This window comes from Ambystoma mexicanum, unplaced genomic scaffold, assembly GCF_040938575.1.
Source record: "Ambystoma mexicanum isolate Mex_15411 unplaced genomic scaffold, UKY_AmexF1_1 Mex_scaf34, whole genome shotgun sequence".
Taxonomy (NCBI): domain Eukaryota; kingdom Metazoa; phylum Chordata; class Amphibia; order Caudata; family Ambystomatidae; genus Ambystoma; species Ambystoma mexicanum.
Genome location: NW_027182449.1, coordinates 1,116,192 through 1,142,983, shown reverse-complemented (window position 1 = coordinate 1,142,983; position 26,792 = coordinate 1,116,192). Strand labels below are relative to the sequence as shown.

General features: G+C 53.5%; 4 non-coding genes and 1 pseudogene across 4 annotated transcripts; all 5 read right to left on the bottom strand.

Moving 5' to 3' along the window:
* Positions 1–1,874: 1,874 nt before the first annotated feature.
* Positions 1,875–1,983, bottom strand: LOC138559075 (5S ribosomal RNA; annotated as a pseudogene).
* A 4,424-nt stretch (positions 1,984–6,407) lies between these two features.
* On the bottom strand, positions 6,408–6,526 carry LOC138558757 (5S ribosomal RNA). The gene has a single exon (XR_011298877.1). It is a non-coding gene; the product is annotated as a 5S ribosomal RNA (ribosomal RNA).
* Positions 6,527–11,599: 5,073 nt separating this feature from the next.
* On the bottom strand, positions 11,600–11,718 carry LOC138558756 (5S ribosomal RNA). The gene has a single exon (XR_011298876.1). It is a non-coding gene; the product is annotated as a 5S ribosomal RNA (ribosomal RNA).
* Positions 11,719–16,142: 4,424 nt separating this feature from the next.
* On the bottom strand, positions 16,143–16,261 carry LOC138558755 (5S ribosomal RNA). Its single transcript, XR_011298875.1, has one exon. It is a non-coding gene; the product is annotated as a 5S ribosomal RNA (ribosomal RNA).
* Positions 16,262–23,933: 7,672 nt separating this feature from the next.
* On the bottom strand, positions 23,934–24,052 carry LOC138558754 (5S ribosomal RNA). The gene has a single exon (XR_011298874.1). It is a non-coding gene; the product is annotated as a 5S ribosomal RNA (ribosomal RNA).
* Between the last annotated feature and the right edge of the window lie 2,740 nt (positions 24,053–26,792).

Sequence of the window (26,792 nt, the reverse complement as noted above, 5' to 3'; positions counted from 1 at the left end):
TTACAAAAATAGAAAGCACCTCTAAAAAAAGAAGAAATAAACACACACACAATTTTCCTGCTGCGGTCTCCTCGACTCTTTGGAAGGCAGAGGGCGATGTTGGTTGAGGCCTTACCTTCTCAGGCTGGCGGCCTACAAGTCCAGGAAAGAAGCAGGCCCAGTAACAGCAACTGAGGCCCCCAGCCCAGCCACGCCTAGGCAGGCATCAGCGGAAGGCTGACTCTCTACCCCAGTGCTGCCCCAAGTTGGTTTGGCAAAAGTTTGCAAAGAAGCTGCCCGTAAATTTACCTCAAGCCACACTAGCACTCACCCAGGCGTCGGTTCCTTACAAAAATAGAAAGCATCTCTAAAAAAAGAAGAAATACACACACACAATTTTCCTGCTGGGGACACCTCGACTCTTTGGAAGGCAGAGGGCGATGTTGGTTGAGGCCCTTACCTTCTCGGGCTGGTGGCCTACAAGTCCAGGAAAGAAGCAGGCCCAGTAACAGCAGCTGAGGCCCCCAGACCAGCCCAGCCCAGGCAGGCATCAGCAGAAGGCTGACTCTCTACCCCACTGCTGCTCCAAGTTGGTTTGGCAAAAGTTTGCAAAGAAGATGCCTGTAAATTTAGCTCACGCCACACTAGCACTCACCCAGGCGTCGTTTCCTTACAAAAATAGAAAGCATCTCTAAAAAAGAAGAAATAAACACACACACAATTTTCCTGCTGGGGACTCCTCGACTCTTTGGAAGGCAGAGGGCGATGTTGGTTGAGGCCCTTACTTTCTCCGGCTGGTGGCCTACAAGTCCAGGAAAGAAGCAGGCCCAGTAACAGCAGCTGAGGCCCCCAGCCCAGCCACGCCTAGGCAGGCATCAGCAGAAGGCTGACTCTCTACCCCACTGCTGCCCCAAGTTGGTTTGGCAAAAGTTTGCAAAGAAGCTGCCCGTGAATTTACCTCAAGCCACACTAGCACTCACCCAGGCGTCAGTTCCTTACAAAAATAGAAAGAATCTCTAAAAAAGAAGAAATAAACACACACACAATTTTCCTGCTTCTATCCCCTCGACTCCTTGGAAGGCGGAGGGCAACCTTCGCCGCTGGTGGCCTTCACATGCAGGAAAGAAGCACACCCAGGAACAGCAGCTGAGGCTCCCAGCCCAGGCAGGCTTCAGCTGAAGGCCGACTTGGGAAGCACTGAGGCCAGACCCTGGGCTCCTGGGTCCCTCGGTTGAAGGCTCGAGGCCAGACCCCTTGGCTCCTGTGTCCCTTGGCTGAAGGCTCGACCAGTGCTCGACCAGGCTCGATCAGGCGAGATATTAGGTAGCATGGGGCCCAGCTGGGACTTCTAGGAAGCTTAGGGTGACGGCCGCTTCTGCCCCATCATCCAGAGGCCTGGCTATGGAGAGGCATGATGTGGCCTCCCTCCCTTCCTGCCTCTTGTAGGCACTTCTCCCCCGTGAGCACTTCCCGCTCCAGGTGTCCCCTTGTCTCCCAGGGTGCACTCTTCCTCTAGAGCCCACATATGCAGATGAGGCCCATCCACTTGCCTCCCCTAGCTGTAGGGGGCCTTGCGCGTCCACTGGAGAGAAAACGGGGAGACGCTGGAGGTGCTTTGCCAGGGACACGAGTGGCCCTTTCTGGCTGCATCCACCCACCCGAGGCGGCAAGCTGCTGCCCTGGCTTCAGTCTCCTGCTGCTGCTGCTGCTGCTCCAAGTTAGTTTGGCGACAACGTGTCCGCCTCTGACGGGGCTCTGCATTGGAGCGAGGGCTGCTGTCTGCCCCTGTGCCTTTTTCACGCGCCGTGTTTGTTAAAATTAAAAGCGGAATGGAGGAAAAATGTAGTTCAAGACGGAGAAGACGAACGCCGCCTATCGGGCACAGAGTAGCAAAATGCCTACAGCACCTGGTATTCCCAGGCGGTCTCCCATCCAAGTACTAACCAGGCCCGACCCTGCTTAGCTTCCGAGATCGGACGCATTCAGGGTGGTATGGCCGTAGGCGAAGAGTGCGCCGATTCCGAGCCTCTTGTGCTGTGTCGGCTCCTCCGACGTCCACTGCCCTCTTGCAAGGCTGAACGCTGTCCTCTGCAGTGTGCTTCTGCCCTTCTTTTTGCCTCAAGCTCAGGAGCCACAGCTGCCAGCTTGGAAAAGCAACGAGCAGCTCCATGCACCCACTTTTGAAATACCCACTTGCCTACTCATGTTTGCAAAGAAAGTGTCTGTAAATTCAGGCCAAGCCACACTTGCACTCACTCACCCAAGCATCCGTTCCTTACAAAACTTTAAAAAAAAACTCGGAAAGAAAGATGGAAATAAACACACACACAATTTTCCTGCTGGGGGCTCCTCGACGCTTTGGAAGGCAGAGGGTGATGTTGGTTGAGGCCCTTACCATATCGGGCTGGTGACCTACAAGTCCAGGAAAGAAGCAGGCCCAGTAACAGCAGCTGAGGCCCCCAGCCCAGCCCAGCCCAGGCAGGCATCAGCTTAAGGCTGACTCTCTACCCCACTGCTGCCCCAAGTTGGTTTGGCAAAAGTTTGCAAAGAAGCTGCCCGTGAATTTACCTCAAGCCACACTAGCACTCACCCAGGCGTCAGTTCCTTACAAAAATAGAAAGCACCTCTAAAAAAAGAAGAAATAAACACACACACAATTTTCCTGCTGCGGTCTCCTCGACTCTTTGGAAGGCAGAGGGCGATGTTGGTTGAGGCCTTACCTTCTCAGGCTGGCGGCCTACAAGTCCAGGAAAGAAGCAGGCCCAGTAACAGCAACTGAGGCCCCCAGCCCAGCCACGCCTAGGCAGGCATCAGCGGAAGGCTGACTCTCTACCCCAGTGCTGCCCCAAGTTGTTTTGGCAAAAGTTTGCAAAGAAGCTGCCCGTAAATTTACCTCAAGCCACACTAGCACTCACCCAGGCGTCGGTTCCTTACAAAAATAGAAAGCATCTCTAAAAAAGAAGAAATAAACACACACACAATTTTCCTGCTGGGGACTCCTCGACTCTTTGGAAGGCAGAGGGCGATGTTGGTTGAGGCCCTTACTTTCTCCGGCTGGTGGCCTACAAGTCCAGGAAAGAAGCAGGCCCAGTAACAGCAGCTGAGGCCCCCAGCCCAGCCACGCCTAGGCAGGCATCAGCAGAAGGCTGACTCTCTACCCCACTGCTGCCCCAAGTTGGTTTGGCAAAAGTTTGCAAAGAAGATGCCTGTAAATTTAACTCACGCCACACTAGCACTCACCCAGGCGTCAGTTCCTTACAAAAATAGAAAGCACCTCTAAAAAAAGAAGAAATAAACACACACACAATTTTCCTGCTGCGGTCTCCTCGACTCTTTGGAAGGCAGAGGGCGATGTTGGTTGAGGCCTTACCTTCTCAGGCTGGCGGCCTACAAGTCCAGGAAAGAAGCAGGCCCAGTAACAGCAACTGAGGCCCCCAGCCCAGCCACGCCTAGGCAGGCATCAGCGGAAGGCTGACTCTCTACCCCAGTGCTGCCCCAAGTTGGTTTGGCAAAAGTTTGCAAAGAAGCTGCCCGTAAATTTACCTCAAGCCACACTAGCACTCACCCAGGCGTCGGTTCCTTACAAAAATAGAAAGCATCTCTAAAAAAAGAAGAAATACACACACATAATTTTCCTGCTGGGGGCTCCTCGACGCTTTGGAAGGCAGAGGGTGATGTTGGTTGAGGCCCTTACCATATCGGGCTGGTGACCTACAAGTCCAGGAAAGAAGCAGGCCCAGTAACAGCAGCTGAGGCCCCCAGCCCAGCCCAGCCCAGGCAGGCATCAGCTTAAGGCTGACTCTCTACCCCACTGCTGCCCCAAGTTGGTTTGGCAAAAGTTTGCAAAGAAGCTGCCCGTGAATTTACCTCAAGCCACACTAGCACTCACCCAGGCGTCAGTTCCTTACAAAAATAGAAAGCACCTCTAAAAAAAGAAGAAATAAACACACACACAATTTTCCTGCTGCGGTCTCCTCGACTCTTTGGAAGGCAGAGGGCGATGTTGGTTGAGGCCTTACCTTCTCAGGCTGGCGGCCTACAAGTCCAGGAAAGAAGCAGGCCCAGTAACAGCAACTGAGGCCCCCAGCCCAGCCACGCCTAGGCAGGCATCAGCGGAAGGCTGACTCTCTACCCCAGTGCTGCCCCAAGTTGTTTTGGCAAAAGTTTGCAAAGAAGCTGCCCGTAAATTTACCTCAAGCCACACTAGCACTCACCCAGGCGTCGGTTCCTTACAAAAATAGAAAGCATCTCTAAAAAAGAAGAAATAAACACACACACAATTTTCCTGCTGGGGACTCCTCGACTCTTTGGAAGGCAGAGGGCGATGTTGGTTGAGGCCCTTACTTTCTCCGGCTGGTGGCCTACAAGTCCAGGAAAGAAGCAGGCCCAGTAACAGCAGCTGAGGCCCCCAGCCCAGCCACGCCTAGGCAGGCATCAGCAGAAGGCTGACTCTCTACCCCACTGCTGCCCCAAGTTGGTTTGGCAAAAGTTTGCAAAGAAGATGCCTGTAAATTTAACTCACGCCACACTAGCACTCACCCAGGCGTCAGTTCCTTACAAAAATAGAAAGCACCTCTAAAAAAAGAAGAAATAAACACACACACAATTTTCCTGCTGCGGTCTCCTCGACTCTTTGGAAGGCAGAGGGCGATGTTGGTTGAGGCCTTACCTTCTCAGGCTGGCGGCCTACAAGTCCAGGAAAGAAGCAGGCCCAGTAACAGCAACTGAGGCCCCCAGCCCAGCCACGCCTAGGCAGGCATCAGCGGAAGGCTGACTCTCTACCCCAGTGCTGCCCCAAGTTGGTTTGGCAAAAGTTTGCAAAGAAGCTGCCCGTAAATTTACCTCAAGCCACACTAGCACTCACCCAGGCGTCGGTTCCTTACAAAAATAGAAAGCATCTCTAAAAAAAGAAGAAATACACACACACAATTTTCCTGCTGGGGACACCTCGACTCTTTGGAAGGCAGAGGGCGATGTTGGTTGAGGCCCTTACCTTCTCGGGCTGGTGGCCTACAAGTCCAGGAAAGAAGCAGGCCCAGTAACAGCAGCTGAGGCCCCCAGACCAGCCCAGCCCAGGCAGGCATCAGCAGAAGGCTGACTCTCTACCCCACTGCTGCTCCAAGTTGGTTTGGCAAAAGTTTGCAAAGAAGATGCCTGTAAATTTAGCTCACGCCACACTAGCACTCACCCAGGCGTCGTTTCCTTACAAAAATAGAAAGCATCTCTAAAAAAGAAGAAATAAACACACACACAATTTTCCTGCTGGGGACTCCTCGACTCTTTGGAAGGCAGAGGGCGATGTTGGTTGAGGCCCTTACTTTCTCCGGCTGGTGGCCTACAAGTCCAGGAAAGAAGCAGGCCCAGTAACAGCAGCTGAGGCCCCCAGCCCAGCCACGCCTAGGCAGGCATCAGCAGAAGGCTGACTCTCTACCCCACTGCTGCCCCAAGTTGGTTTGGCAAAAGTTTGCAAAGAAGCTGCCCGTGAATTTACCTCAAGCCACACTAGCACTCACCCAGGCGTCAGTTCCTTACAAAAATAGAAAGAATCTCTAAAAAAGAAGAAATAAACACACACACAATTTTCCTGCTTCTATCCCCTCGACTCCTTGGAAGGCGGAGGGCAACCTTCGCCGCTGGTGGCCTTCACATGCAGGAAAGAAGCACACCCAGGAACAGCAGCTGAGGCTCCCAGCCCAGGCAGGCTTCAGCTGAAGGCCGACTTGGGAAGCACTGAGGCCAGACCCTGGGCTCCTGGGTCCCTCGGTTGAAGGCTCGAGGCCAGACCCCTTGGCTCCTGTGTCCCTTGGCTGAAGGCTCGACCAGTGCTCGACCAGGCTCGATCAGGCGAGATATTAGGTAGCATGGGGCCCAGCTGGGACTTCTAGGAAGCTTAGGGTGACGGCCGCTTCTGCCCCATCATCCAGAGGCCTGGCTATGGAGAGGCATGATGTGGCCTCCCTCCCTTCCTGCCTCTTGTAGGCACTTCTCCCCCGTGAGCACTTCCCGCTCCAGGTGTCCCCTTGTCTCCCAGGGTGCACTCTTCCTCTAGAGCCCACATATGCAGATGAGGCCCATCCACTTGCCTCCCCTAGCTGTAGGGGGCCTTGCGCGTCCACTGGAGAGAAAACGGGGAGACGCTGGAGGTGCTTTGCCAGGGACACGAGTGGCCCTTTCTGGCTGCATCCACCCACCCGAGGCGGCAAGCTGCTGCCCTGGCTTCAGTCTCCTGCTGCTGCTGCTGCTGCTCCAAGTTAGTTTGGCGACAACGTGTCCGCCTCTGACGGGGCTCTGCATTGGAGCGAGGGCTGCTGTCTGCCCCTGTGCCTTTTTCACGCGCCGTGTTTGTTAAAATTAAAAGCGGAATGGAGGAAAAATGTAGTTCAAGACGGAGAAGACGAACGCCGCCTATCGGGCACAGAGTAGCAAAATGCCTACAGCACCTGGTATTCCCAGGCGGTCTCCCATCCAAGTACTAACCAGGCCCGACCCTGCTTAGCTTCCGAGATCGGACGAGATCGGGCGCATTCAGGGTGGTATGGCCGTAGGCGAAGAGTGCGCCGATTCCGAGCCTCTTGTGCTGTGTCGGCTCCTCCGACGTCCACTGCCCTCTTGCAAGGCTGAACGCTGTCCTCTGCAGTGTGCTTCTGCCCTTCTTTTTGCCTCAAGCTCAGGAGCCACAGCTGCCAGCTTGGAAAAGCAACGAGCAGCTCCATGCACCCACTTTTGAAATACCCACTTGCCTACTCATGTTTGCAAAGAAAGTGTCTGTAAATTCAGGCCAAGCCACACTTGCACTCACTCACCCAAGCATCCGTTCCTTACAAAACTTTTAAAAAAAACTCGGAAAGAAAGATGGAAATAAACACACACACAATTTTCCTGCTGGGGGCTCCTCGACGCTTTGGAAGGCAGAGGGTGATGTTGGTTGAGGCCCTTACCATATCGGGCTGGTGACCTACAAGTCCAGGAAAGAAGCAGGCCCAGTAACAGCAGCTGAGGCCCCCAGCCCAGCCCAGCCCAGGCAGGCATCAGCTTAAGGCTGACTCTCTACCCCACTGCTGCCCCAAGTTGGTTTGGCAAAAGTTTGCAAAGAAGCTGCCCGTGAATTTACCTCAAGCCACACTAGCACTCACCCAGGCGTCAGTTCCTTACAAAAATAGAAAGCACCTCTAAAAAAAGAAGAAATAAACACACACACAATTTTCCTGCTGCGGTCTCCTCGACTCTTTGGAAGGCAGAGGGCGATGTTGGTTGAGGCCTTACCTTCTCAGGCTGGCGGCCTACAAGTCCAGGAAAGAAGCAGGCCCAGTAACAGCAACTGAGGCCCCCAGCCCAGCCACGCCTAGGCAGGCATCAGCGGAAGGCTGACTCTCTACCCCAGTGCTGCCCCAAGTTGTTTTGGCAAAAGTTTGCAAAGAAGCTGCCCGTAAATTTACCTCAAGCCACACTAGCACTCACCCAGGCGTCGGTTCCTTACAAAAATAGAAAGCATCTCTAAAAAAGAAGAAATAAACACACACACAATTTTCCTGCTGGGGACTCCTCGACTCTTTGGAAGGCAGAGGGCGATGTTGGTTGAGGCCCTTACTTTCTCCGGCTGGTGGCCTACAAGTCCAGGAAAGAAGCAGGCCCAGTAACAGCAGCTGAGGCCCCCAGCCCAGCCACGCCTAGGCAGGCATCAGCAGAAGGCTGACTCTCTACCCCACTGCTGCCCCAAGTTGGTTTGGCAAAAGTTTGCAAAGAAGATGCCTGTAAATTTAACTCACGCCACACTAGCACTCACCCAGGCGTCAGTTCCTTACAAAAATAGAAAGCACCTCTAAAAAAAGAAGAAATAAACACACACACAATTTTCCTGCTGCGGTCTCCTCGACTCTTTGGAAGGCAGAGGGCGATGTTGGTTGAGGCCTTACCTTCTCAGGCTGGCGGCCTACAAGTCCAGGAAAGAAGCAGGCCCAGTAACAGCAACTGAGGCCCCCAGCCCAGCCACGCCTAGGCAGGCATCAGCGGAAGGCTGACTCTCTACCCCAGTGCTGCCCCAAGTTGGTTTGGCAAAAGTTTGCAAAGAAGCTGCCCGTAAATTTACCTCAAGCCACACTAGCACTCACCCAGGCGTCGGTTCCTTACAAAAATAGAAAGCATCTCTAAAAAAAGAAGAAATACACACACACAATTTTCCTGCTGGGGGCTCCTCGACGCTTTGGAAGGCAGAGGGTGATGTTGGTTGAGGCCCTTACCATATCGGGCTGGTGGCCTACAAGTCCAGGAAAGAAGCAGGCCCAGTAACAGCAGCTGAGGCCCCCAGCCCAGCCCAGCCCAGGCAGGCATCAGCTTAAGGCTGACTCTCTACCCCACTGCTGCCCCAAGTTGGTTTGGCAAAAGTTTGCAAAGAAGCTGCCCGTGAATTTACCTCAAGCCACACTAGCACTCACCCAGGCGTCAGTTCCTTACAAAAATAGAAAGCACCTCTAAAAAAAGAAGAAATAAACACACACACAATTTTCCTGCTGCGGTCTACTCGACTCTTTGGAAGGCAGAGGGCGATGTTGGTTGAGGCCTTACCTTCTCAGGCTGGCGGCCTACAAGTCCAGGAAAGAAGCAGGCCCAGTAACAGCAACTGAGGCCCCCAGCCCAGCCACGCCTAGGCAGGCATCAGCGGAAGGCTGACTCTCTACCCCAGTGCTGCCCCAAGTTGTTTTGGCAAAAGTTTGCAAAGAAGCTGCCCGTAAATTTACCTCAAGCCACACTAGCACTCACCCAGGCGTCGGTTCCTTACAAAAATAGAAAGCATCTCTAAAAAAGAAGAAATAAACACACACACAATTTTCCTGCTGGGGACTCCTCGACTCTTTGGAAGGCAGAGGGCGATGTTGGTTGAGGCCCTTACTTTCTCCGGCTGGTGGCCTACAAGTCCAGGAAAGAAGCAGGCCCAGTAACAGCAGCTGAGGCCCCCAGCCCAGCCACGCCTAGGCAGGCATCAGCAGAAGGCTGACTCTCTACCCCACTGCTGCCCCAAGTTGGTTTGGCAAAAGTTTGCAAAGAAGATGCCTGTAAATTTAACTCACGCCACACTAGCACTCACCCAGGCGTCAGTTCCTTACAAAAATAGAAAGCACCTCTAAAAAAAGAAGAAATAAACACACACACAATTTTCCTGCTGCGGTCTCCTCGACTCTTTGGAAGGCAGAGGGCGATGTTGGTTGAGGCCTTACCTTCTCAGGCTGGCGGCCTACAAGTCCAGGAAAGAAGCAGGCCCAGTAACAGCAACTGAGGCCCCCAGCCCAGCCACGCCTAGGCAGGCATCAGCGGAAGGCTGACTCTCTACCCCAGTGCTGCCCCAAGTTGGTTTGGCAAAAGTTTGCAAAGAAGCTGCCCGTAAATTTACCTCAAGCCACACTAGCACTCACCCAGGCGTCGGTTCCTTACAAAAATAGAAAGCATCTCTAAAAAAAGAAGAAATACACACACACAATTTTACTGCTGGGGACACCTCGACTCTTTGGAAGGCAGAGGGCGATGTTGGTTGAGGCCCTTACCTTCTCGGGCTGGTGGCCTACAAGTCCAGGAAAGAAGCAGGCCCAGTAACAGCAGCTGAGGCCCCCAGACCAGCCCAGCCCAGGCAGGCATCAGCAGAAGGCTGACTCTCTACCCCACTGCTGCTCCAAGTTGGTTTGGCAAAAGTTTGCAAAGAAGATGCCTGTAAATTTAGCTCACGCCACACTAGCACTCACCCAGGCGTCGTTTCCTTACAAAAATAGAAAGCATCTCTAAAAAAGAAGAAATAAACACACACACAATTTTCCTGCTGGGGACTCCTCGACTCTTTGGAAGGCAGAGGGCGATGTTGGTTGAGGCCCTTACTTTCTCCGGCTGGTGGCCTACAAGTCCAGGAAAGAAGCAGGCCCAGTAACAGCAGCTGAGGCCCCCAGCCCAGCCACGCCTAGGCAGGCATCAGCAGAAGGCTGACTCTCTACCCCAGTGCTGCCCCAAGTTGGTTTGGCAAAAGTTTGCAAAGAAGCTGCCCGTAAATTTACCTCAAGCCACACTAGCACTCACCCAGGCGTCGGTTCCTTACAAAAATAGAAAGCATCTCTAAAAAAAGAAGAAATACACACACACAATTTTACTGCTGGGGACACCTCGACTCTTTGGAAGGCAGAGGGCGATGTTGGTTGAGGCCCTTACCTTCTCGGGCTGGTGGCCTACAAGTCCAGGAAAGAAGCAGGCCCAGTAACAGCAGCTGAGGCCCCCAGACCAGCCCAGCCCAGGCAGGCATCAGCAGAAGGCTGACTCTCTACCCCACTGCTGCTCCAAGTTGGTTTGGCAAAAGTTTGCAAAGAAGATGCCTGTAAATTTAGCTCACGCCACACTAGCACTCACCCAGGCGTCGTTTCCTTACAAAAATAGAAAGCATCTCTAAAAAAGAAGAAATAAACACACACACAATTTTCCTGCTGGGGACTCCTCGACTCTTTGGAAGGCAGAGGGCGATGTTGGTTGAGGCCCTTACTTTCTCCGGCTGGTGGCCTACAAGTCCAGGAAAGAAGCAGGCCCAGTAACAGCAGCTGAGGCCCCCAGCCCAGCCACGCCTAGGCAGGCATCAGCAGAAGGCTGACTCTCTACCCCACTGCTGCCCCAAGTTGGTTTGGCAAAAGTTTGCAAAGAAGCTGCCCGTGAATTTACCTCAAGCCACACTAGCACTCACCCAGGCGTCAGTTCCTTACAAAAATAGAAAGAATCTCTAAAAAAGAAGAAATAAACACACACACAATTTTCCTGCTTCTATCCCCTCGACTCCTTGGAAGGCGGAGGGCAACCTTCGCCGCTGGTGGCCTTCACATGCAGGAAAGAAGCACACCCAGGAACAGCAGCTGAGGCTCCCAGCCCAGGCAGGCTTCAGCTGAAGGCCGACTTGGGAAGCACTGAGGCCAGACCCTGGGCTCCTGGGTCCCTCGGTTGAAGGCTCGAGGCCAGACCCCTTGGCTCCTGTGTCCCTTGGCTGAAGGCTCGACCAGTGCTCGACCAGGCTCGATCAGGCGAGATATTAGGTAGCATGGGGCCCAGCTGGGACTTCTAGGAAGCTTAGGGTGACGGCCGCTTCTGCCCCATCATCCAGAGGCCTGGCTATGGAGAGGCATGATGTGGCCTCCCTCCCTTCCTGCCTCTTGTAGGCACTTCTCCCCCGTGAGCACTTCCCGCTCCAGGTGTCCCCTTGTCTCCCAGGGTGCACTCTTCCTCTAGAGCCCACATATGCAGATGAGGCCCATCCACTTGCCTCCCCTAGCTGTAGGGGGCCTTGCGCGTCCACTGGAGAGAAAACGGGGAGACGCTGGAGGTGCTTTGCCAGGGACACGAGTGGCCCTTTCTGGCTGCATCCACCCACCCGAGGCGGCAAGCTGCTGCCCTGGCTTCAGTCTCCTGCTGCTGCTGCTGCTGCTCCAAGTTAGTTTGGCGACAACGTGTCCGCCTCTGACGGGGCTCTGCATTGGAGCGAGGGCTGCTGTCTGCCCCTGTGCCTTTTTCACGCGCCGTGTTTGTTAAAATTAAAAGCGGAATGGAGGAAAAATGTAGTTCAAGACGGAGAAGACGAACGCCGCCTATCGGGCACAGAGTAGCAAAATGCCTACAGCACCTGGTATTCCCAGGCGGTCTCCCATCCAAGTACTAACCAGGCCCGACCCTGCTTAGCTTCCGAGATCGGACGAGATCGGGCGCATTCAGGGTGGTATGGCCGTAGGCGAAGAGTGCGCCGATTCCGAGCCTCTTGTGCTGTGTCGGCTCCTCCGACGTCCACTGCCCTCTTGCAAGGCTGAACGCTGTCCTCTGCAGTGTGCTTCTGCCCTTCTTTTTGCCTCAAGCTCAGGAGCCACAGCTGCCAGCTTGGAAAAGCAACGAGCAGCTCCATGCACCCACTTTTGAAATACCCACTTGCCTACTCATGTTTGCAAAGAAAGTGTCTGTAAATTCAGGCCAAGCCACACTTGCACTCACTCACCCAAGCATCCGTTCCTTACAAAACTTTTAAAAAAAACTCGGAAAGAAAGATGGAAATAAACACACACACAATTTTCCTGCTGGGGGCTCCTCGACGCTTTGGAAGGCAGAGGGTGATGTTGGTTGAGGCCCTTACCATATCGGGCTGGTGACCTACAAGTCCAGGAAAGAAGCAGGCCCAGTAACAGCAGCTGAGGCCCCCAGCCCAGCCCAGCCCAGGCAGGCATCAGCTTAAGGCTGACTCTCTACCCCACTGCTGCCCCAAGTTGGTTTGGCAAAAGTTTGCAAAGAAGCTGCCCGTGAATTTACCTCAAGCCACACTAGCACTCACCCAGGCGTCAGTTCCTTACAAAAATAGAAAGCACCTCTAAAAAAAGAAGAAATAAACACACACACAATTTTCCTGCTGCGGTCTCCTCGACTCTTTGGAAGGCAGAGGGCGATGTTGGTTGAGGCCTTACCTTCTCAGGCTGGCGGCCTACAAGTCCAGGAAAGAAGCAGGCCCAGTAACAGCAACTGAGGCCCCCAGCCCAGCCACGCCTAGGCAGGCATCAGCGGAAGGCTGACTCTCTACCCCAGTGCTGCCCCAAGTTGTTTTGGCAAAAGTTTGCAAAGAAGCTGCCCGTAAATTTACCTCAAGCCACACTAGCACTCACCCAGGCGTCGGTTCCTTACAAAAATAGAAAGCATCTCTAAAAAAGAAGAAATAAACACACACACAATTTTCCTGCTGGGGACTCCTCGACTCTTTGGAAGGCAGAGGGCGATGTTGGTTGAGGCCCTTACTTTCTCCGGCTGGTGGCCTACAAGTCCAGGAAAGAAGCAGGCCCAGTAACAGCAGCTGAGGCCCCCAGCCCAGCCACGCCTAGGCAGGCATCAGCAGAAGGCTGACTCTCTACCCCACTGCTGCCCCAAGTTGGTTTGGCAAAAGTTTGCAAAGAAGATGCCTGTAAATTTAACTCACGCCACACTAGCACTCACCCAGGCGTCAGTTCCTTACAAAAATAGAAAGCACCTCTAAAAAAAGAAGAAATAAACACACACACAATTTTCCTGCTGCGGTCTCCTCGACTCTTTGGAAGGCAGAGGGCGATGTTGGTTGAGGCCTTACCTTCTCAGGCTGGCGGCCTACAAGTCCAGGAAAGAAGCAGGCCCAGTAACAGCAACTGAGGCCCCCAGCCCAGCCACGCCTAGGCAGGCATCAGCGGAAGGCTGACTCTCTACCCCAGTGCTGCCCCAAGTTGGTTTGGCAAAAGTTTGCAAAGAAGCTGCCCGTAAATTTACCTCAAGCCACACTAGCACTCACCCAGGCGTCGGTTCCTTACAAAAATAGAAAGCATCTCTAAAAAAAGAAGAAATACACACACACAATTTTCCTGCTGGGGGCTCCTCGACGCTTTGGAAGGCAGAGGGTGATGTTGGTTGAGGCCCTTACCATATCGGGCTGGTGACCTACAAGTCCAGGAAAGAAGCAGGCCCAGTAACAGCAGCTGAGGCCCCCAGCCCAGCCCAGCCCAGGCAGGCATCAGCTTAAGGCTGACTCTCTACCCCACTGCTGCCCCAAGTTGGTTTGGCAAAAGTTTGCAAAGAAGCTGCCCGTGAATTTACCTCAAGCCACACTAGCACTCACCCAGGCGTCAGTTCCTTACAAAAATAGAAAGCACCTCTAAAAAAAGAAGAAATAAACACACACACAATTTTCCTGCTGCGGTCTCCTCGACTCTTTGGAAGGCAGAGGGCGATGTTGGTTGAGGCCTTACCTTCTCAGGCTGGCGGCCTACAAGTCCAGGAAAGAAGCAGGCCCAGTAACAGCAACTGAGGCCCCCAGCCCAGCCACGCCTAGGCAGGCATCAGCGGAAGGCTGACTCTCTACCCCAGTGCTGCCCCAAGTTGTTTTGGCAAAAGTTTGCAAAGAAGCTGCCCGTAAATTTACCTCAAGCCACACTAGCACTCACCCAGGCGTCGGTTCCTTACAAAAATAGAAAGCATCTCTAAAAAAGAAGAAATAAACACACACACAATTTTCCTGCTGGGGACTCCTCGACTCTTTGGAAGGCAGAGGGCGATGTTGGTTGAGGCCCTTACTTTCTCCGGCTGGTGGCCTACAAGTCCAGGAAAGAAGCAGGCCCAGTAACAGCAGCTGAGGCCCCCAGCCCAGCCACGCCTAGGCAGGCATCAGCAGAAGGCTGACTCTCTACCCCACTGCTGCCCCAAGTTGGTTTGGCAAAAGTTTGCAAAGAAGATGCCTGTAAATTTAACTCACGCCACACTAGCACTCACCCAGGCGTCAGTTCCTTACAAAAATAGAAAGCACCTCTAAAAAAAGAAGAAATAAACACACACACAATTTTCCTGCTGCGGTCTCCTCGACTCTTTGGAAGGCAGAGGGCGATGTTGGTTGAGGCCTTACCTTCTCAGGCTGGCGGCCTACAAGTCCAGGAAAGAAGCAGGCCCAGTAACAGCAACTGAGGCCCCCAGCCCAGCCACGCCTAGGCAGGCATCAGCGGAAGGCTGACTCTCTACCCCAGTGCTGCCCCAAGTTGGTTTGGCAAAAGTTTGCAAAGAAGCTGCCCGTAAATTTACCTCAAGCCACACTAGCACTCACCCAGGCGTCGGTTCCTTACAAAAATAGAAAGCATCTCTAAAAAAAGAAGAAATACACACACACAATTTTACTGCTGGGGACACCTCGACTCTTTGGAAGGCAGAGGGCGATGTTGGTTGAGGCCCTTACCTTCTCGGGCTGGTGGCCTACAAGTCCAGGAAAGAAGCAGGCCCAGTAACAGCAGCTGAGGCCCCCAGACCAGCCCAGCCCAGGCAGGCATCAGCAGAAGGCTGACTCTCTACCCCACTGCTGCTCCAAGTTGGTTTGGCAAAAGTTTGCAAAGAAGATGCCTGTAAATTTAGCTCACGCCACACTAGCACTCACCCAGGCGTCGTTTCCTTACAAAAATAGAAAGCATCTCTAAAAAAGAAGAAATAAACACACACACAATTTTCCTGCTGGGGACTCCTCGACTCTTTGGAAGGCAGAGGGCGATGTTGGTTGAGGCCCTTACTTTCTCCGGCTGGTGGCCTACAAGTCCAGGAAAGAAGCAGGCCCAGTAACAGCAGCTGAGGCCCCCAGCCCAGCCACGCCTAGGCAGGCATCAGCAGAAGGCTGACTCTCTACCCCACTGCTGCCCCAAGTTGGTTTGGCAAAAGTTTGCAAAGAAGCTGCCCGTGAATTTACCTCAAGCCACACTAGCACTCACCCAGGCGTCAGTTCCTTACAAAAATAGAAAGAATCTCTAAAAAAGAAGAAATAAACACACACACAATTTTCCTGCTTCTATCCCCTCGACTCCTTGGAAGGCGGAGGGCAACCTTCGCCGCTGGTGGCCTTCACATGCAGGAAAGAAGCACACCCAGGAACAGCAGCTGAGGCTCCCAGCCCAGGCAGGCTTCAGCTGAAGGCCGACTTGGGAAGCACTGAGGCCAGACCCTGGGCTCCTGGGTCCCTCGGCTGAAGGCTCGAGGCCAGACCCCTTGGCTCCTGTGTCCCTTGGCTGAAGGCTCGACCAGTGCTCGACCAGGCTCGATCAGGCGAGATATTAGGTAGCATGGGGCCCAGCTGGGACTTCTAGGAAGCTTAGGGTGACGGCCGCTTCTGCCCCATCATCCAGAGGCCTGGCTATGGAGAGGCATGATGTGGCCTCCCTCCCTTCCTGCCTCTTGTAGGCACTTCTCCCCCGTGAGCACTTCCCGCTCCAGGTGTCCCCTTGTCTCCCAGGGTGCACTCTTCCTCTAGAGCCCACATATGCAGATGAGGCCCATCCACTTGCCTCCCCTAGCTGTAGGGGGCCTTGCGCGTCCACTGGAGAGAAAACGGGGAGACGCTGGAGGTGCTTTGCCAGGGACACGAGTGGCCCTTTCTGGCTGCATCCACCCACCCGAGGCGGCAAGCTGCTGCCCTGGCTTCAGTCTCCTGCTGCTGCTGCTGCTGCTCCAAGTTAGTTTGGCGACAACGTGTCCGCCTCTGACGGGGCTCTGCATTGGAGCGAGGGCTGCTGTCTGCCCCTGTGCCTTTTTCACGCGCCGTGTTTGTTAAAATTAAAAGCGGAATGGAGGAAAAATGTAGTTCAAGACGGAGAAGACGAACGCCGCCTATCGGGCACAGAGTAGCAAAATGCCTACAGCACCTGGTATTCCCAGGCGGTCTCCCATCCAAGTACTAACCAGGCCCGACCCTGCTTAGCTTCCGAGATCGGACGAGATCGGGCGCATTCAGGGTGGTATGGCCGTAGGCGAAGAGTGCGCCGATTCCGAGCCTCTTGTGCTGTGTCGGCTCCTCCGACGTCCACTGCCCTCTTGCAAGGCTGAACGCTGTCCTCTGCAGTGTGCTTCTGCCCTTCTTTTTGCCTCAAGCTCAGGAGCCACAGCTGCCAGCTTGGAAAAGCAACGAGCAGCTCCATGCACCCACTTTTGAAATACCCACTTGCCTACTCATGTTTGCAAAGAAAGTGTCTGTAAATTCAGGCCAAGCCACACTTGCACTCACTCACCCAAGCATCCGTTCCTTACAAAACTTTTAAAAAAAACTCGGAAAGAAAGATGGAAATAAACACACACACAATTTTCCTGCTGGGGGCTCCTCGACGCTTTGGAAGGCAGAGGGTGATGTTGGTTGAGGCCCTTACCATATCGGGCTGGTGACCTACAAGTCCAGGAAAGAAGCAGGCCCAGTAACAGCAGCTGAGGCCCCCAGCCCAGCCCAGCCCAGGCAGGCATCAGCTTAAGGCTGACTCTCTACCCCACTGCTGCCCCAAGTTGGTTTGGCAAAAGTTTGCAAAGAAGCTGCCCGTGAATTTACCTCAAGCCACACTAGCACTCACCCAGGCGTCAGTTCCTTACAAAAATAGAAAGCACCTCTAAAAAAAGAAGAAATAAACACACACACAATTTTCCTGCTGCGGTCTCCTCGACTCTTTGGAAGGCAGAGGGCGATGTTGGTTGAGGCCTTACCTTCTCAGGCTGGCGGCCTACAAGTCCAGGAAAGAAGCAGGCCCAGTAACAGCAACTGAGGCCCCCAGCCCAGCCACGCCTAGGCAGGCATCAGCGGAAGGCTGACTCTCTACCCCAGTGCTGCCCCAAGTTGTTTTGGCAAAAGTTTGCAAAGAAGCTGCCCGTAAATTTACCTCAAGCCACACTAGCACTCACCCAGGCGTCGGTTCCTTACAAAAATAGAAAGCATCTCTAAAAAAGAAGAAATAAACACACACACAATTTTCCTGCTGGGGACTCCTCGACTCTTTGGAAGGCAGAGGGCGATGTTGGTTGAGGCCCTTACTTTCTCCGGCTGGTGGCCTACAAGTCCAGGAAAGAAGCAGGCCCAGTAACAGCAGCTGAGGCCCCCAGCCCAGCCACGCCTAGGCAGGCATCAGCAGAAGGCTGACTCTCTACCCCACTGCTGCCCCAAGTTGGTTTGGCAAAAGTTTGCAAAGAAGATGCCTGTAAATTTAACTCACGCCACACTAGCACTCACCCAGGCGTCAGTTCCTTACAAAAATAGAAAGCACCTCTAAAAAAAGAAGAAATAAACACACACACAATTTTCCTGCTGCGGTCTCCTCGACTCTTTGGAAGGCAGAGGGCGATGTTGGTTGAGGCCTTACCTTCTCAGGCTGGCGGCCTACAAGTCCAGGAAAGAAGCAGGCCCAGTAACAGCAACTGAGGCCCCCAGCCCAGCCACGCCTAGGCAGGCATCAGCGGAAGGCTGACTCTCTACCCCAGTGCTGCCCCAAGTTGGTTTGGCAAAAGTTTGCAAAGAAGCTGCCCGTAAATTTACCTCAAGCCACACTAGCACTCACCCAGGCGTCGGTTCCTTACAAAAATAGAAAGCATCTCTAAAAAAAGAAGAAATACACACACATAATTTTCCTGCTGGGGGCTCCTCGACGCTTTGGAAGGCAGAGGGTGATGTTGGTTGAGGCCCTTACCATATCGGGCTGGTGACCTACAAGTCCAGGAAAGAAGCAGGCCCAGTAACAGCAGCTGAGGCCCCCAGCCCAGCCCAGCCCAGGCAGGCATCAGCTTAAGGCTGACTCTCTACCCCACTGCTGCCCCAAGTTGGTTTGGCAAAAGTTTGCAAAGAAGCTGCCCGTGAATTTACCTCAAGCCACACTAGCACTCACCCAGGCGTCAGTTCCTTACAAAAATAGAAAGCACCTCTAAAAAAAGAAGAAATAAACACACACACAATTTTCCTGCTGCGGTCTCCTCGACTCTTTGGAAGGCAGAGGGCGATGTTGGTTGAGGCCTTACCTTCTCAGGCTGGCGGCCTACAAGTCCAGGAAAGAAGCAGGCCCAGTAACAGCAACTGAGGCCCCCAGCCCAGCCACGCCTAGGCAGGCATCAGCGGAAGGCTGACTCTCTACCCCAGTGCTGCCCCAAGTTGGTTTGGCAAAAGTTTGCAAAGAAGCTGCCCGTAAATTTACCTCAAGCCACACTAGCACTCACCCAGGCGTCGGTTCCTTACAAAAATAGAAAGCATCTCTAAAAAAAGAAGAAATACACACACATAATTTTCCTGCTGGGGGCTCCTCGACGCTTTGGAAGGCAGAGGGTGATGTTGGTTGAGGCCCTTACCATATCGGGCTGGTGACCTACAAGTCCAGGAAAGAAGCAGGCCCAGTAACAGCAGCTGAGGCCCCCAGCCCAGCCCAGCCCAGGCAGGCATCAGCTTAAGGCTGACTCTCTACCCCACTGCTGCCCCAAGTTGGTTTGGCAAAAGTTTGCAAAGAAGCTGCCCGTAAATTTACCTCAAGCCACACTAGCACTCACCCAGGCGTCGGTTCCTTACAAAAATAGAAAGCATCTCTAAAAAAGAAGAAATAAACACACACACAATTTTCCTGCTGGGGACTCCTCGACTCTTTGGAAGGCAGAGGGCGATGTTGGTTGAGGCCCTTACTTTCTCCGGCTGGTGGCCTACAAGTCCAGGAAAGAAGCAGGCCCAGTAACAGCAGCTGAGGCCCCCAGCCCAGCCACGCCTAGGCAGGCATCAGCAGAAGGCTGACTCTCTACCCCACTGCTGCCCCAAGTTGGTTTGGCAAAAGTTTGCAAAGAAGATGCCTGTAAATTTAACTCACGCCACACTAGCACTCACCCAGGCGTCAGTTCCTTACAAAAATAGAAAGCACCTCTAAAAAAAGAAGAAATAAACACACACACAATTTTCCTGCTGCGGTCTCCTCGACTCTTTGGAAGGCAGAGGGCGATGTTGGTTGAGGCCTTACCTTCTCAGGCTGGCGGCCTACAAGTCCAGGAAAGAAGCAGGCCCAGTAACAGCAACTGAGGCCCCCAGCCCAGCCACGCCTAGGCAGGCATCAGCGGAAGGCTGACTCTCTACCCCAGTGCTGCCCCAAGTTGGTTTGGCAAAAGTTTGCAAAGAAGCTGCCCGTAAATTTACCTCAAGCCACACTAGCACTCACCCAGGCGTCGGTTCCTTACAAAAATAGAAAGCATCTCTAAAAAAAGAAGAAATACACACACATAATTTTCCTGCTGGGGGCTCCTCGACGCTTTGGAAGGCAGAGGGTGATGTTGGTTGAGGCCCTTACCATATCGGGCTGGTGACCTACAAGTCCAGGAAAGAAGCAGGCCCAGTAACAGCAGCTGAGGCCCCCAGCCCAGCCCAGCCCAGGCAGGCATCAGCTTAAGGCTGACTCTCTACCCCACTGCTGCCCCAAGTTGGTTTGGCAAAAGTTTGCAAAGAAGCTGCCCGTGAATTTACCTCAAGCCACACTAGCACTCACCCAGGCGTCAGTTCCTTACAAAAATAGAAAGCACCTCTAAAAAAAGAAGAAATAAACACACACACAATTTTCCTGCTGCGGTCTCCTCGACTCTTTGGAAGGCAGAGGGCGATGTTGGTTGAGGCCTTACCTTCTCAGGCTGGCGGCCTACAAGTCCAGGAAAGAAGCAGGCCCAGTAACAGCAACTGAGGCCCCCAGCCCAGCCACGCCTAGGCAGGCATCAGCGGAAGGCTGACTCTCTACCCCAGTGCTGCCCCAAGTTGTTTTGGCAAAAGTTTGCAAAGAAGCTGCCCGTAAATTTACCTCAAGCCACACTAGCACTCACCCAGGCGTCGGTTCCTTACAAAAATAGAAAGCATCTCTAAAAAAGAAGAAATAAACACACACACAATTTTCCTGCTGGGGACTCCTCGACTCTTTGGAAGGCAGAGGGCGATGTTGGTTGAGGCCCTTACTTTCTCCGGCTGGTGGCCTACAAGTCCAGGAAAGAAGCAGGCCCAGTAACAGCAGCTGAGGCCCCCAGCCCAGCCACGCCTAGGCAGGCATCAGCAGAAGGCTGACTCTCTACCCCACTGCTGCCCCAAGTTGGTTTGGCAAAAGTTTGCAAAGAAGATGCCTGTAAATTTAACTCACGCCACACTAGCACTCACCCAGGCGTCAGTTCCTTACAAAAATAGAAAGCACCTCTAAAAAAAGAAGAAATAAACACACACACAATTTTCCTGCTGCGGTCTCCTCGACTCTTTGGAAGGCAGAGGGCGATGTTGGTTGAGGCCTTACCTTCTCAGGCTGGCGGCCTACAAGTCCAGGAAAGAAGCAGGCCCAGTAACAGCAACTGAGGCCCCCAGCCCAGCCACGCCTAGGCAGGCATCAGCGGAAGGCTGACTCTCTACCCCAGTGCTGCCCCAAGTTGGTTTGGCAAAAGTTTGCAAAGAAGCTGCCCGTAAATTTACCTCAAGCCACACTAGCACTCACCCAGGCGTCGGTTCCTTACAAAAATAGAAAGCATCTCTAAAAAAGAAGAAATAAACACACACACAATTTTCCTGCTGGGGACTCCTCGACTCTTTGGAAGGCAGAGGGCGATGTTGGTTGAGGCCCTTACTTTCTCCGGCTGGTGGCCTACAAGTCCAGGAAAGAAGCAGGCCCAGTAACAGCAGCTGAGGCCCCCAGCCCAGCCACGCCTAGGCAGGCATCAGCAGAAGGCTGACTCTCTACCCCACTGCTGCCCCAAGTTGGTTTGGCAAAAGTTTGCAAAGAAGATGCCTGTAAATTTAACTCACGCCACACTAGCACTCACCCAGGCGTCAGTTCCTTACAAAAATAGAAAGCACCTCTAAAAAAAGAAGAAATAAACACACACACAATTTTCCTGCTGCGGTCTCCTCGACTCTTTGGAAGGCAGAGGGCGATGTTGGTTGAGGCCTTACCTTCTCAGGCTGGCGGCCTACAAGTCCAGGAAAGAAGCAGGCCCAGTAACAGCAACTGAGGCCCCCAGCCCAGCCACGCCTAGGCAGGCATCAGCGGAAGGCTGACTCTCTACCCCAGTGCTGCCCCAAGTTGGTTTGGCAAAAGTTTGCAAAGAAGCTGCCCGTAAATTTACCTCAAGCCACACTAGCACTCACCCAGGCGTCGGTTCCTTACAAAAATAGAAAGCATCTCTAAAAAAAGAAGAAATACACACACATAATTTTCCTGCTGGGGGCTCCTCGACGCTTTGGAAGGCAGAGGGTGATGTTGGTTGAGGCCCTTACCATATCGGGCTGGTGACCTACAAGTCCAGGAAAGAAGCAGGCCCAGTAACAGCAGCTGAGGCCCCCAGCCCAGCCCAGCCCAGGCAGGCATCAGCTTAAGGCTGACTCTCTACCCCACTGCTGCCCCAAGTTGGTTTGGCAAAAGTTTGCAAAGAAGCTGCCCGTGAATTTACCTCAAGCCACACTAGCACTCACCCAGGCGTCAGTTCCTTACAAAAATAGAAAGCACCTCTAAAAAAAGAAGAAATAAACACACACACAATTTTCCTGCTGCGGTCTCCTCGACTCTTTGGAAGGCAGAGGGCGATGTTGGTTGAGGCCTTACCTTCTCAGGCTGGCGGCCTACAAGTCCAGGAAAGAAGCAGGCCCAGTAACAGCAACTGAGGCCCCCAGCCCAGCCACGCCTAGGCAGGCATCAGCGGAAGGCTGACTCTCTACCCCAGTGCTGCCCCAAGTTGTTTTGGCAAAAGTTTGCAAAGAAGCTGCCCGTAAATTTACCTCAAGCCACACTAGCACTCACCCAGGCGTCGGTTCCTTACAAAAATAGAAAGCATCTCTAAAAAAGAAGAAATAAACACACACACAATTTTCCTGCTGGGGACTCCTCGACTCTTTGGAAGGCAGAGGGCGATGTTGGTTGAGGCCCTTACTTTCTCCGGCTGGTGGCCTACAAGTCCAGGAAAGAAGCAGGCCCAGTAACAGCAGCTGAGGCCCCCAGCCCAGCCACGCCTAGGCAGGCATCAGCAGAAGGCTGACTCTCTACCCCACTGCTGCCCCAAGTTGGTTTGGCAAAAGTTTGCAAAGAAGATGCCTGTAAATTTAACTCACGCCACACTAGCACTCACCCAGGCGTCAGTTCCTTACAAAAATAGAAAGCACCTCTAAAAAAAGAAGAAATAAACACACACACAATTTTCCTGCTGCGGTCTCCTCGACTCTTTGGAAGGCAGAGGGCGATGTTGGTTGAGGCCTTACCTTCTCAGGCTGGCGGCCTACAAGTCCAGGAAAGAAGCAGGCCCAGTAACAGCAACTGAGGCCCCCAGCCCAGCCACGCCTAGGCAGGCATCAGCGGAAGGCTGACTCTCTACCCCAGTGCTGCCCCAAGTTGGTTTGGCAAAAGTTTGCAAAGAAGCTGCCCGTAAATTTACCTCAAGCCACACTAGCACTCACCCAGGCGTCGGTTCCTTACAAAAATAGAAAGCATCTCTAAAAAAGAAGAAATAAACACACACACAATTTTCCTGCTGGGGACTCCTCGACTCTTTGGAAGGCAGAGGGCGATGTTGGTTGAGGCCCTTACTTTCTCCGGCTGGTGGCCTACAAGTCCAGGAAAGAAGCAGGCCCAGTAACAGCAGCTGAGGCCCCCAGCCCAGCCACGCCTAGGCAGGCATCAGCAGAAGGCTGACTCTCTACCCCACTGCTGCCCCAAGTTGGTTTGGCAAAAGTTTGCAAAGAAGCTGCCCGTGAATTTACCTCAAGCCACACTAGCACTCACCCAGGCGTCAGTTCCTTACAAAAATAGAAAGAATCTCTAAAAAAGAAGAAATAAACACACACACAATTTTCCTGCTTCTATCCCCTCGACTCCTTGGAAGGCGGAGGGCAACCTTCGCCGCTGGTGGCCTTCACATGCAGGAAAGAAGCACACCCAGGAACAGCAGCTGAGGCTCCCAGCCCAGGCAGGCTTCAGCTGAAGGCCGACTTGGGAAGCACTGAGGCCAGACCCTGGGCTCCTGGGTCCCTCGGTTGAAGGCTCGAGGCCAGACCCCTTGGCTCCTGTGTCCCTTGGCTGAAGGCTCGACCAGTGCTCGACCAGGCTCGATCAGGCGAGATATTAGGTAGCATGGGGCCCAGCTGGGACTTCTAGGAAGCTTAGGGTGACGGCCGCTTCTGCCCCATCATCCAGAGGCCTGGCTATGGAGAGGCATGATGTGGCCTCCCTCCCTTCCTGCCTCTTGTAGGCACTTCTCCCCCGTGAGCACTTCCCGCTCCAGGTGTCCCCTTGTCTCCCAGGGTGCACTCTTCCTCTAGAGCCCACATATGCAGATGAGGCCCATCCACTTGCCTCCCCTAGCTGTAGGGGGCCTTGCGCGTCCACTGGAGAGAAAACGGGGAGACGCTGGAGGTGCTTTGCCAGGGACACGAGTGGCCCTTTCTGGCTGCATCCACCCACCCGAGGCGGCAAGCTGCTGCCCTGGCTTCAGTCTCCTGCTGCTGCTGCTGCTGCTCCAAGTTAGTTTGGCGACAACGTGTCCGCCTCTGACGGGGCTCTGCATTGGAGCGAGGGCTGCTGTCTGCCCCTGTGCCTTTTTCACGCGCCGTGTTTGTTAAAATTAAAAGCGGAATGGAGGAAAAATGTAGTTCAAGACGGAGAAGACGAACGCCGCCTATCGGGCACAGAGTAGCAAAATGCCTACAGCACCTGGTATTCCCAGGCGGTCTCCCATCCAAGTACTAACCAGGCCCGACCCTGCTTAGCTTCCGAGATCGGACGAGATCGGGCGCATTCAGGGTGGTATGGCCGTAGGCGAAGAGTGCGCCGATTCCGAGCCTCTTGTGCTGTGTCGGCTCCTCCGACGTCCACTGCCCTCTTGCAAGGCTGAACGCTGTCCTCTGCAGTGTGCTTCTGCCCTTCTTTTTGCCTCAAGCTCAGGAGCCACAGCTGCCAGCTTGGAAAAGCAACGAGCAGCTCCATGCACCCACTTTTGAAATACCCACTTGCCTACTCATGTTTGCAAAGAAAGTGTCTGTAAATTCAGGCCAAGCCACACTTGCACTCACTCACCCAAGCATCCGTTCCTTACAAAACTTTTAAAAAAAACTCGGAAAGAAAGATGGAAATAAACACACACACAATTTTCCTGCTGGGGGCTCCTCGACGCTTTGGAAGGCAGAGGGTGATGTTGGTTGAGGCCCTTACCATATCGGGCTGGTGACCTACAAGTCCAGGAAAGAAGCAGGCCCAGTAACAGCAGCTGAGGCCCCCAGCCCAGCCCAGCCCAGGCAGGCATCAGCTTAAGGCTGACTCTCTACCCCACTGCTGCCCCAAGTTGGTTTGGCAAAAGTTTGCAAAGAAGCTGCCCGTGAATTTACCTCAAGCCACACTAGCACTCACCCAGGCGTCAGTTCCTTACAAAAATAGAAAGCACCTCTAAAAAAAGAAGAAATAAACACACACACAATTTTCCTGCTGCGGTCTCCTCGACTCTTTGGAAGGCAGAGGGCGATGTTGGTTGAGGCCTTACCTTCTCAGGCTGGCGGCCTACAAGTCCAGGAAAGAAGCAGGCCCAGTAACAGCAACTGAGGCCCCCAGCCCAGCCACGCCTAGGCAGGCATCAGCGGAAGGCTGACTCTCTACCCCAGTGCTGCCCCAAGTTGTTTTGGCAAAAGTTTGCAAAGAAGCTGCCCGTAAATTTACCTCAAGCCACACTAGCACTCACCCAGGCGTCGGTTCCTTACAAAAATAGAAAGCATCTCTAAAAAAGAAGAAATAAACACACACACAATTTTCCTGCTGGGGACTCCTCGACTCTTTGGAAGGCAGAGGGCGATGTTGGTTGAGGCCCTTACTTTCTCCGGCTGGTGGCCTACAAGTCCAGGAAAGAAGCAGGCCCAGTAACAGCAGCTGAGGCCCCCAGCCCAGCCACGCCTAGGCAGGCATCAGCAGAAGGCTGACTCTCTACCCCACTGCTGCCCCAAGTTGGTTTGGCAAAAGTTTGCAAAGAAGATGCCTGTAAATTTAACTCACGCCACACTAGCACTCACCCAGGCGTCAGTTCCTTACAAAAATAGAAAGCACCTCTAAAAAAAGAAGAAATAAACACACACACAATTTTCCTGCTGCGGTCTCCTCGACTCTTTGGAAGGCAGAGGGCGATGTTGGTTGAGGCCTTACCTTCTCAGGCTGGCGGCCTACAAGTCCAGGAAAGAAGCAGGCCCAGTAACAGCAACTGAGGCCCCCAGCCCAGCCACGCCTAGGCAGGCATCAGCGGAAGGCTGACTCTCTACCCCAGTGCTGCCCCAAGTTGGTTTGGCAAAAGTTTGCAAAGAAGCTGCCCGTAAATTTACCTCAAGCCACACTAGCACTCACCCAGGCGTCGGTTCCTTACAAAAATAGAAAGCATCTCTAAAAAAAGAAGAAATACACACACACAATTTTCCTGCTGGGGACACCTCGACTCTTTGGAAGGCAGAGGGCGATGTTGGTTGAGGCCCTTACCTTCTCGGGCTGGTGGCCTACAAGTCCAGGAAAGAAGCAGGCCCAGTAACAGCAGCTGAGGCCCCCAGACCAGCCCAGCCCAGGCAGGCATCAGCAGAAGGCTGACTCTCTACCCCACTGCTGCTCCAAGTTGGTTTGGCAAAAGTTTGCAAAGAAGATGCCTGTAAATTTAGCTCACGCCACACTAGCACTCACCCAGGCGTCGTTTCCTTACAAAAATAGAAAGCATCTCTAAAAAAGAAGAAATAAACACACACACAATTTTCCTGCTGGGGACTCCTCGACTCTTTGGAAGGCAGAGGGCGATGTTGGTTGAGGCCCTTACTTTCTCCGGCTGGTGGCCTACAAGTCCAGGAAAGAAGCAGGCCCAGTAACAGCAGCTGAGGCCCCCAGCCCAGCCACGCCTAGGCAGGCATCAGCAGAAGGCTGACTCTCTACCCCACTGCTGCCCCAAGTTGGTTTGGCAAAAGTTTGCAAAGAAGCTGCCCGTGAATTTACCTCAAGCCACACTAGCACTCACCCAGGCGTCAGTTCCTTACAAAAATAGAAAGAATCTCTAAAAAAGAAGAAATAAACACACACACAATTTTCCTGCTTCTATCCCCTCGACTCCTTGGAAGGCGGAGGGCAACCTTCGCCGCTGGTGGCCTTCACATGCAGGAAAGAAGCACACCCAGGAACAGCAGCTGAGGCTCCCAGCCCAGGCAGGCTTCAGCTGAAGGCCGACTTGGGAAGCACTGAGGCCAGACCCTGGGCTCCTGGGTCCCTCGGTTGAAGGCTCGAGGCCAGACCCCTTGGCTCCTGTGTCCCTTGGCTGAAGGCTCGACCAGTGCTCGACCAGGCTCGATCAGGCGAGATATTAGGTAGCATGGGGCCCAGCTGGGACTTCTAGGAAGCTTAGGGTGACGGCCGCTTCTGCCCCATCATCCAGAGGCCTGGCTATGGAGAGGCATGATGTGGCCTCCCTCCCTTCCTGCCTCTTGTAGGCACTTCTCCCCCGTGAGCACTTCCCGCTCCAGGTGTCCCCTTGTCTCCCAGGGTGCACTCTTC